The sequence below is a fragment of the Lipotes vexillifer genome, unplaced genomic scaffold (genome assembly GCF_000442215.2).
Source record: "Lipotes vexillifer unplaced genomic scaffold, Lipotes_vexillifer_v1.1 scaffold317, whole genome shotgun sequence".
Classification (NCBI taxonomy): domain Eukaryota; kingdom Metazoa; phylum Chordata; class Mammalia; order Artiodactyla; family Lipotidae; genus Lipotes; species Lipotes vexillifer.
The window spans coordinates 1,992,188-2,004,275 of NW_006782029.1; the positions used below are offsets into that span (position 1 = coordinate 1,992,188).

At 37.7% G+C, this 12,088-nt stretch overlaps 1 protein-coding gene across 2 annotated transcripts in view; it reads right to left on the minus strand.

The window, feature by feature from the left end:
• FOCAD (focadhesin) overlaps positions 1-12,088 on the minus strand; it is a 294,494-nt gene that overhangs the window by 19,352 nt on the left and 263,054 nt on the right. The gene's annotated exons all lie outside the window — the stretch shown is intronic.

Sequence of the window (12,088 nt, forward strand, 5' to 3'; positions counted from 1 at the left end):
CAGCAGGAAAAGGGAAATCAGGGGTGGAATCAGCAGATAAAGCAGCAGCAGCAGACACCGAAACAGGCGAAAGCAGAGATGGGGGCAGAGTCAGCAAAAGGAAAAACAGCTGCAGAATGGAGAAGCATGGGAAAAGGAGAAGCAGGGGCAGAAAAAGTAGCAGAATCAGCAGACCCTGAAAAGTGGGGAAGCAGAAGGAAAAATAGCTGCAGAAAGAAGAAGCATGGGAGAAGGAGAAGCACAGGAAAAAGGAGAAGCAGAAGCAGAAAAAGCAGCTGATCTGGAGACCCTGAAAAGTGAAGAAGCAGAAGTAGGGGCAGAATCAGCAAAGGAAAAAACAGCTGCAGAAATAAGAAGCATGGAAAATGGAGAAGCACAGGAGAAAGGAGAAGCAGAGTCAGAAAAAGCAGATGAAAAGTAGAAGAATCAGCAGATGCTGAAAACAGGGAAGAAGTGGAGAGTCAGCAAAAGGAAAAACAGCTGTAGAAAGGAGAAGCACAGGAAAAGGAGAAGCAGAGGCAGAAAAAGCAGCAGAATCTGCAGACCCTGAAAAGTGGGGAAGCAGGAGCGGGGGCAGGGTCTGCAAAAGGAAAATCAGCCACAGAAAGGAGAAGCAGAGGCAGAAAAAGTAAAAGAATCAGCAGACTCTGAAAAAGGGAGAAGCAGAGGGAGGTCAGAGTCAGCAAAAGGAAAAACAGCTACAAAAAGGAGGAGCATAGGAAAAAGGAGAAGCACATGCAGAGTCAGCAAGAAAAGTAGAACAATTAGTAGAAGTTGAAAAACAGGGAGAAGCAGAACCAGAAGCAGAGTCAATAAAAGGTCAAACAGTCAAGAAAGGAGAAGCATAGGGAAAGGGAAAAGGAGAAACATAAAAATGGGCAAAGAATTTGAAGACATTTTCCCAAAGATGGTACACAAATGGCAACAAAGATATGAAAAGATGTTCAACATTACTAATCGTCAGAGAAATGCAAATCAAAACCACAATATCACCTCATAGCCATTAGGATGGCTACTATTTAAGAAAAAAAAAGTGTGTTGGTGAGGATGTAGAGAAATTGGAACCCTTGTGAACTTCTGGTGGGATTATAAAATAGAACTGTTATGGAAAACAGTATGATGGCTCCTCAAAAAATTAAAAATAGACCTACCTTATGACCTAGCAATCCCATTTCCAAAAGAACTGAAAGTAGAATTTCAATGAGATATTTGCATGCCCATGTTTGTAGCAGTACTATTTTATTTTTTGACAGTAAAATGTTACTTTATTTTTTATTTTTTTGTTTCATTTTCAAAATTATATAATAATTTATTCACATAGTTCAAAAAGCAGAAAAATCATTCTTATTTTTAGGCAAATAAAGCATATTATAACTCTCCGTTCTACTACGCCTTATTTTTCTCACTTATTGATGTGTCTCAGAGTCCTTCCCTATTAGTACCTTTTTTTTTTATACAGCAGGTTATTATTGGTCATCAATTTAATACACATCAGTGTATACATGTCAATCCCAATTGCCCAATTCATCCCCCCACCCCCCAACAACTTTCCCCCCTTGGTTTCCATACATTTGTTCTCTACATCTGTGTTTCAATTTCTGCCCTGCAAACTGGTTCATCTGTATCATTTTTCTAGGTTCCACATATATGCGTTAATATATGATATTTGTTTTTCTCTTTCTGACTTACTTCACTCTGTATGACAGTCTCTAGATCCATCCATGTCTCAACAAATGACCCAGTTTTGTTCCTTTTCACGGCTGGGTAATATTCCATTGTATATATGTACCACAACTTCTTGATCCATTCGTCTGTCGATCGGCATTTAGGTTGCTTCCATGACCTGGCTATTGTAAATAGTGCTGCAGTGAACATTGGGGTGCATGTGTCTTTTTGAATTGTGGTTTTCTCTGGGTATATGCCCAGTAGTGGGATTCCTGGGCCATATGGTAATTCTATTTTTAGTTTTTTAAGGAGCCTCCATACTGTTCTCCATAGTGGCTGTTATCAGTTTCCATTCCCACCAACAGTGCAAGAGGGTTCCCTTTTCTCCACACCCTCTCCAGCATTTGTTGTCTGTAGATTTTCTGATGAAGCCCATTCTAACTGGTGTGAGGTGATACCTCATTGTAATTTTGATTTGCATTTCTCTAATAATGAGAGATGTTGAGCAACTTTTCATGTGCTTCTTGGCCATCTGTATGTCTTCTTTGGAGAAATGTCTATTTAGGTCTTCTGCCCATTTTTGGACTGGGTTGTTTGTTTTTTTAATATTGAGCAGCATGAGCTGTTTATATATTTTGGAGATTAATCCTTTGTCTGTTGATTTGTTTGCAAATATTTTCTCCCATTCTGAGGGTTGTCTTTTGGTCTTGTTTATGGTTTCCTTTGCTGTACAAAAGCTTTTAAGTTCCATTAGGTCCCATTTGTTTATTTTTGTTTTTATTTCCATTACTCTAGGAGGTGAAACATAAAAGATCTTGCTGTGACTTATGTCAAAGAGTGTTCTTCCTATGTTTTCCTCTAAGAGTTTTATAGTGTCCAGTCTTACGTTTAAGTCTCAAATCCATTTTGAGTTTGTGTATGGTGTTAGGGAGTGTTCTAATTTCATTCTTTTATATGTAGCTGTCCAGTTTTCCCAGCACCACTTACTGAAGAGACTGTCTTTTCTCCATTGTATATCCTTGCCTCCTTTATCATAGATTAGTTGACCATAGGTACATGGGTTTACCTCTGGGCTTTCTATCCTGTTCCATTAATTTATATTTATGTTTCTGTGCCAGGACCATATTGTCTTGATTACTGTAGCTTTGTAGTATAGTCTGAAGTCAGGGGGTCTGATTCCTCCAGCTCCATTTTTTTCCCTCAAGACTGCTTTGACTATTTGGGGTCTTTTGTGTCTCCATAAAAATTTTAAGATTTTTTGTTATAGTTCTGTAAAAACTGCCATTGGTAATTTGATAGGGATTGCATTGAATCTATAGATTGCTTTGGGTAGTATAGCTGTTTTCACAATATTGACTCTTCCCTTCCAAGAACATGGTATATCTCTCCATCTGTTGGTACCATCTTTAATTTCTTTCATCAGTGTCATAGTTTTCTGCATACAGGTCTTTTGTCTCCTAGGTAGGATTATTCCTAGGTATTTTATTCTTTTTGTTGCAGTGGTAAATGGGAGTGTTTCCTTAATTTCTCTTTCAGATTTTTCATCATTAGTGTATAGGAATGCAAGAGATTTCTGTGTATTAATTTTGTATCCTGCAACTTTACCAAATTCACTGATTAGCTCTAGTAGTTTTCTGGTGGCATCTTTAGGATTCCCTATGTATAGTATCATGTCATCTGCAAACAGTGACAGTTTTACTTCTTCTTTTCCAATCTGTGTTCCTTTTATTTCTTTTTCTTCTCTGACTGCTGTGGCTAGGACTTCCAAAACTATGTTGAATAATAGTGGTGAGAGTGGACATCCTTGTCTTGTTCCTGATCTTAGAGGAAATGCTTTCAGTTTTTCACCATTGAGAATGATGTTTGCTGTGGGTTTGTCATATATGGCCTTTATTATGTTGAGGTAGGTTCCCTCTATGCCCACTTTCTGGAGAGTTTTTATCGTAAATGGGTTTTGAATTTTGTCAAAAGCTTTTTCTGCATCTATTGAGATGACCATATGGTTTTTATTCTTCCATTTGTTAATATGGTGTATCACATTGATTGATTTGCGTATATTGAAGAATCCTTGCATACCTGGGATAAATCCCACTTGATCATGGTGTGTGATCCTTTTAATGTGCTGCTGGATTCTGTTTCCTAGTATTTTGTTGAGTATTTTTGCATCTATATTCATCAGTGATATTGGTCTGTAATTTTCTTTTTTTGTAGTATCTTTGTCTGGTTTTGGTATCAGGGTGATGGTGGCCTCACAGAATGAGTTTGGGAGTGTTCCTTCCTCTGCAATTTTTTGGAAGAGTTGGAGAAGGAAGGGTGTTAACTCTCTTCTAAATGTTTGATAGAATTCACCTATGAAGCCATCGGGTCCTGGACTTTTGTTTGTTGGAAGATTTTTAATCACAGTTTCAACTTCATTACCTGTAATTGGTCAGTTCATATTTTCTATTTCTTCCTGGTTCAGTCTTGGAAGGTTGTACCTTTCTAACAATTTGTCCATTTCTTCCAGGTTGTCCATTTTATTGGCATAGAGTTGCTTGTAGTAGTCTCTTAGGATGCTTTGTATTTCTGCGGTGTCTGTTGTAACTTCTCCCTTTTCATTTCTAATTTTATTGATTTGAGTCCTCTCCCTCTTTTTCTTGATGAGTCTGGCTAATGGTTTATCAATTTTGTTTATCCTCTCAAAGAACCAGCTTTTAGTTTTATTGTTCTTTGCTATTGTTTTATTTCTATTTCATTTATTTCTGCTCTGATCTTTATGATTTCTTTCCTTCTGCTAACTTTGGGTTTTGTTTGTTCTTCTTTCTCTAGTTCCTTTAGGTGTAAGGTTAGATTATTTATTTGAGATTTTTCTTGTTCCTTGAGGTAGGCTTCTATAGCTATAAACTTCCCTCTTAGAACTGCTTTTGCTGCATCCCACAGGTTTTGGATTGTCGTGTGTTCACTGTCATTTGTCTCTAGGTATTTTTTAATTTCCTCTTTGATTTCTTCAATGATCTCTTGGTTATTTAGTAATGAAGTATTTAGCGTCCACGTGTTTGTGTTTTTAACTTTTCCCCTGTAATTGATTTCTAATCCCATAGTGTTGTGGTCAGAAAAGATGCTTGATATGATTTCTGTTTTCTTAAATTTACTGAGGCTTGATTTGTGACCCAAGATGTGATCTATCCTGGAGAATGTTCCGTGCAAACTTGAGAAGAAACTGTAATCTGCTGTTTTGGATGGAATGTCCTATAAATATCAACTCAATCTATCTGGTCTATTGTGTCATTTAAAGCTTCTGTTTGCTTATTTATTTTCATTTTGGATGATGTGTCCATTGGTGTAAGTGAGGTGTTAAAGTACCCCACTATTACTGTGTTACTGTTGATTTCCTCTTTTACAGCTGTTAGCAGTTGCATTATGTATTGAGGTGGTCCTATGTTGGGTGCATATATATTTATAATTGTTATATCTTCTTCTTGGATTGATCCCTTGATCATTATGTAGTGTCCTTCCTTGTCTCTTGTAACATTCTTTATTTTAAAGTCTATTTTATCTGATATGAGTATTGCTACTCCAGCTTTCTTTTGATTTCCATTTGCATGGAATATCTTTTTCCATCCCCTCAATTTCAGTCTGTATGTGTCCCTAGGTCTGAAGTGGGTCTCTTGTAGACAGCATATATATGGGTCTTGTTTTTGTATCCATTCAGCAAGCCTGTGTCTTTTGGTTGGAGCATTTAATCCATTCACGTTTAAGGTAATTATCGATATGTATGTTCCTATGACCATTTTCTTAATTGTTTTGGGTTTGTTTTTGTAGGCCCTTTTTTTCTCTTCTGTTTCCCACTTAGAGAAGTTCCTTTAGCATTTGTTGTAGAGCTGGTTTGGTGGTGCTGAATTCTCTTAGCTTCTGTTTGTCTGTAAAACTTTTGATTTCTCCATCGAGTCTGAATGAGATCTTTGCCGGGTAGAGTAATCTTGGTTGTAGGTTCTTCCCTTTCATCACTTTAAGTATATCATTCCACTCCCTTCTGGCTTGTAGAGTTTCTGCTGAGAAATCAGCTGTTAATCTTATGGGAGTTCCCTTGTATGTTATTTGTTGTTTTTCCCTTCCTGCTTTCAATAATTTTTCTTTGTCTTTAATTTTTGCCAATTTGATTACTATGTATCTCGGCATGTTTCTCCTTGGGTTTATCCTGTATGGGACTCTCTGGGCTTCCTGGACATCGGTGGCTATTTCCTTTCCCATGTTAGGGAAGTTTTCGACTATAATTTCTTCAAATATTTTCTCGGGTCCTTTCTCTCTCTCTTCTCCTTCTGGGACCCCTATAATGTGAATGTTGTTGCATTTAATGTTGTCCCTGAGGTCTCTTGGGCTGTCTTTGTTTCTTTTCATTCTTTATTCTTTATTCTGTTCTGCAGCAGTGAATTCCACCATTCTGCCTTCCAGGTCACTTATCCATTCTTCTGCCCCAGTTATTCTGCTATTGATTCCTTCTAGTGTAGTTTTAATTTCAGTTATTGTATTGTTTATCTCTGTTTGTTTGTTCTTTAATTTCTCTAGGTATTTGTTAAACATTTCTTGCATCTTCTTGATCTTTGCCTCCATTGTTTTTCCGGGGTCCTGGATCATCTTCACTATCATTATTCTGAATTCTTTTTCTGGAAGGTTGCCTATCTCCACTTCATTTAGTTGTTTTGCTGGGGTTTTATCTTGTTCCTTCATCTGGTACATAGCCCTCTTCCTTTTCATCTTGTCTATCTTTCTGTGAATGTGGTTTTTGTTCCACAGGCTCCAGGATTGTAGTTCTTCTTGCTTCTGCTGTCTGCCCTCTGGTGGATGAGGGTATCTAAGAGGCTTGTGCAGGTTTCCTGATGGGAGAGACTGGTGGTGGGTAGAGCTGGGTGTTGCTCTGGTGGGCAGAGCTCAGTAAAACTTTAATCTGCTTGACTGCTGATGGGCAGGGCTGGGTTCCCTCCCTGTTGGTTGTTTGGCCTGAGGCAACCCAACACTGGAGCCTACCTGGGCTCTTTGGTGGAACTAATGGCAGACTCTGGGAGGGTTCACGCCAAGGAGTGACAAACTGGATAATCTAGATGAAATGGACTTTCCAGAACTTCTGCTGCCACTGTCCTTGTCCCCACAGTGAGCCACAGCCCCCACCTCCACCCCGCTTCTGCAGGAGACCCTCCAACACTAGCAGGTAGGTCTGGTTCAGTCTCCCCTGGGTTTACTGCTCCTTTGCCTGGGTCCCGATGTGCACACTAGTTTGTGTGTGCCCTCCAAGAGTGGAGTCTCTGTTTCCCCCAGTCCTGTCGAAGTCCTGTCGAAGTCCTGCAAACAAATCCCACTAGACTTCAAAGTCTGATTCTCTAGGAATTCCTCCTCCCGTTGTCTGACACCCAGGTTGGGAAGCCTGACATGGGGCTCATAACCTTCACTCCAGTGGGTGGATTTCTGTGGTATAAGTGTTCGCCAGTCTGTAAGTCACCCACCCAGCAGTTATGGGATTTGATTTTGCTGTGATTGCGCCCCTCCTACTGTCTCACTGTGGCTTCTCCTTTGTCTTTGGATGTGGGGTATCTTTTCTGGTGAGTTTCAGTGTCTTCCTGTCAATGACTGTCCAGCAGCTAGTTGTGATTCTGGTGTTCTCGCAAGAGGGAGTGAGAGCACGTCCTTCTACTCTGCCATCTTGGTTCAGCTCCTCCGTAGCAGTACTATTCACAATAGTCAAGAGCAACCCAAATGTCCATTGATGGAAAAATGGAAAAACAAAATGTGATATATACACAGAATGGAACAGTATTCAACTTGAAAAAGAAAAGAAATCCTGTTATATGCTACTTGTCCTCAACCTTGAGGACACTATGCTAAGTGAGATAAACCAGTCACAAAAAGACAAATACTATATGATTCCACTTATACCTGGCATCTAAAATAGTCAAATTAATAGATATGGAAAGTAGAATCCTGGTTACCACGGGTCAGGGAAGGGAAAAGGGGTAGGTATTATTGCTTAGTGGGTACAAAGTTTCAGTTTTGCAAGATGAAAAAGTTCTGGAGATTAGTTTAACAATGATGTGAATATACTTAACACTATATAAATGTATACTTTAAAATGGTTATGATGGTAAATTTTATGTTATATGTTTTTTATAATTTAAAAAAAGTTTTAAAAAAAAGAAGAGACTGGGGCTTCCCTGGTGGCGCAGTGGTTGAGAGTCCGCCTGCCGATGCAGGGGATGCGGGTTCTTGCCCCGGTCCAGGAGGATCCCGCATGCCGCGGAGCAGCTGGGCCAGTGGGCCATGGCTGCTGGGCCTGTGCGTCCAGAGCCTGTGCTCCACAACGGGAGAGGCCACAATGGTGAGAGGCCCATGTACCGCAAAAAAAAAAAAAAAAAGGAGAGACTTTTGGTTTCCAGTTCTGCATGTAAGGAGCTTGGAAGTTACCACTCTGGTATAAAAGGAAAAAGCTGAACAGACTGAAGAATCAACAACTCTTCTTCGATCCTTAAGAAAGGGAAGAACGCAGGGCAAACTGCTGCCTCCAAGACTAGAGCGACAGACAGATGAATACAGGGAGTCATGGCTTATCAGAGCAGAGACTCATGAGTGGATGCTGCAGGAACAGTGCTGGGGTAAGAAAATCTGAACTACAATTGATGCAATGCTGGAGGCTCTGTGTGGACAGATGTATGCCCACAAATTTGATAACCTAGATGAAATGAACCAATTCTTTGAAAGACACAATCTGCCAAAATTCATACAAGAAGATACAATCTGAATAGAACTACATCTATTTAAAAACTGAATCAATAATTAATAACCTTCCAAAAGAGAAAGCAACAGGCCCAGATGGGTTCACTGGTGAACTCTACCAAACATTTAAAGAAGAAATTATACCAATTCTCTTTCATCTCTTTCAGAAGATAAAAGCAGAGGGAATACTACCTAACTCATTCCATGAGGATGGCATTACCCTAATAGCAAAACCAGACTAAGACATAAGAAAACTACACATATTTCTTATGAACATAGATGCAAAAATCTTTAAGAAAATATTAGCAAATTAAATCCAACAATGTATAAAAAGAATTATACACCACAACCAAGTAGAACTTATCCCAGGTATGCAAGGCTGGTTCAACATTTGAAAATCAATTAACGTAATCTATCACATCAGTAGGCTAAAGAAGAAAAGTCATATGAATATATATCAATAAATGCAGAAAAAGCATTTGACAAAATCCAGCACCCATTCATGATAAAAACTCTCAGTAAACTAGGAATAGAGGGGAACTTCATCAACTGGATAAAGCATATCTATAAAAAAATAACCTTCATCAACTAGATAAAGCATATCTATTAAAAAAACAGTTAACATCATACTTATTGATGAAAAACTAGGATTAGGAACAAGGCAAGGATGTTTCTTCTCACCATGGCATTTCAATATTATATTGGAAGACCCAGCTTACACAATAAGACAAGAAAATTAAATAACAGGTATACTGCTTGGGAAGGAAGATGCAAGTAACTAAGATTAGAAATGAAAGTGATGACATTTCTATCAACCTTACAGAAATAAAAAGGATTATAAGAGAAAACTATGAAAAAGTTGTATGTAACAAATTGGATAATCTAGATGAAATGGACAAATTCCTAAAAACACACAAATTACCAAAACCGACTCAAGAACAAATAGAAAATATGAACAGACCTATAACAAGTAAAGAGACTGAATCAGTAATCAAAGACCTCCCAACAAAGAAAAGTTCAGAACCAGATGGTTTTCCTGGTGAATTCTACCAAACACTTAAAGAAGAATTAACACCAATCCTTCTCAGTTTCTTCCAAAAAACAGAAGAGGAGGGAATACTTCTTAGCTTATTCTATGGGACCAGCATTAGCCTGATACCAAAGCTAGATGAAGACAACACAATAAAAGAAAACTACAAACCACTCCTTGTTACATATATAGATGTGTAAATTCTCAACAAAACACTAGTAAACTGAATCCAAGGGCATATTAAAAGGACTATACATGATGACCACACAGGATTTATCCCAGGAATAAAAGTGTTATACAACATAAGAAAATCAATCAATGTAATATATACCACATTAACAGAATGAAGGGAGGAAAAACATATGATCATTTCAACTGACACAGAGAGCTTTTGATAAAATCCAACATTCTTTCATGACAAAAAAGTACTCAGAAAATTAAGAATAGAATGGAATTATCTTAATATGATAAAGCACATTTGTGAAAAAACCCACAGTGAAAATCATATTCAATGGTGCAAGACTGTAATCTTTTCCTCTACAATCAGGAACAAGACAAGGATGCTCACTGTCACCACTTTGTATTGGATGTTGTAGCCAGAGCCATTAGGCAAGAAAAAGAAATAAAAGGCATGCAGATTGGAAAGGAAAAAGTAAAGCTATCTCTATTTGCAGATGACATGATCCTATACACAGGAAAAGAGAAGTTAGTAAAGTTACAGGGTACAAGATCAACAAGCAAAAATTAGTTGTGTTTCTATAACCCAGCAATGAATAATCTGAAAAGGAAATTAAGAAACAATTCCACATGCAATAGTACCCAAAAGAATAAAATATCAGAAAATAAATTTAACCAAGGTAAAAGACACACACACTGAAAGTACAAAACATTGCTGAAGGAAGTAAAAGAAAATCTAAATAAATGGAAAGACATCTTGAGTTCATGGATTGGAATATTTAATATTGTTAAGATGATACTACTCAAAGCTATCTACAGATTCAACACAATACCTATCAAGATTTCAACAACCTTTTCTGCAGAAATGGAAAAGTTGATTCTCAAATTTATATGAAATTGCAAGGGGGCCCAAATAGTCAAAACAATCTTGAAAAAGGAAAATTTAAAGGACTCACACATACCAATTTCAAAACTTACTACAGAGCTACAATAATCAAAACAGTGTGGTACTGGCAAATATAAGGATAGACATATAACAAATGGAATAGAATTGGGAGGCCAGAAATAAATCCAAACATTTATGGCCAATTGATTTTTGACAAGGGTCCTAAGACCACTCAATAGGAGAAAGAAGGGTCTGTTCAACAAATGGTGCTGGGACAACTAGGTATCCAGGTGCAAATAATGAAGCTGGATCCCTACCTAATACCACATACAAAACTTAACTTAAAATGGGTCAATGACAATATAAGAATTAAACTGTAAAACTCTTAGAAGAAAACATAGAGGTAAGTCTTCGTGACCTTTGATTTGGCAATGGATTCTTAGGTATGACCAAAAATATGAGCAACAAAAGGAAAAAAAGATGAACTGGACTTTGTCAGTGTTAAAAACTTGTGTGTCCAAGGATATTATCAACAAATTGATAAGACAACCTAGAGAATGCAATAAAACATTTGCAAATTGTATATATGATAAGGGTCCAGTATCCAGAATACACAAATAATTCTTACAATCCAACAACAAAAAGACAATCTAATTTTTAAAATGATCAAAGGACTTGAACAGATAATTCTCCAAAGAAGATATACCAACAAGTAGTTGAAGATGCTTAACCTCATTAGTCATTAGGGAAACACAAATCAAAACCAAGTGATCACTTCACATTCAATAGGATAATAATGATAACGATAATGATAATAATAATAATGGAGAAACAACAAATGTTGGCAAAGATGTGGAGGATTTGGAACCCTCATACATTGCTGGTAGGAATATAAAATGGTGCAGCTACTGTGGAAAAACAGTTTGGCAGTTCCTCAAAAAATTATATGGAATTACTATATGACTGAGCAATTCCACCCCTAGATACATACCCAAAAGAATTGGAAACTGGTATTCAAACAAAAACTTGTACACAAATCTCCATAGCAGCACCACTCATAATGGCCAAAAGGTAGAAACAACCCAAATGCCCATGAACTGATGAATGGATAAATAAAATGCATATCCATGCACTGGAATATTATTCGGTCATAAAAAAGGAACTAAATATTGATACTTGCCACAACATGGATGAACGTTGACAACATTATGCTAAGTGAAAGAAGCCCATCACAAAAGGCCATATGGCATATGATGCCATTTAAATGAAATATGCAGAATAGGCAAATCCACAGAGACAGAAAGCAGATTTTGGCTGTTAGGGGCTGGGGGAAATGGGGCAATGGAAGCAACTGCTCAGGGAGTACAAGGTTTCCTTTTGGGGTGATGAAAATGTTCTGGAACTAGACAGTGGTCTAATAATGTTAATGTACTAAACGCCACTGAATTGTACACTTTAAAATGGTTAAAATGATACATTTTATGTTATGTGTATTTTACCACACACACACAGACACACACACACTCACACACACAAGCACAAGAAGAAGAGAAAGGGATGAAGCAGTCTTTGATGAGAAAAGCAGAATC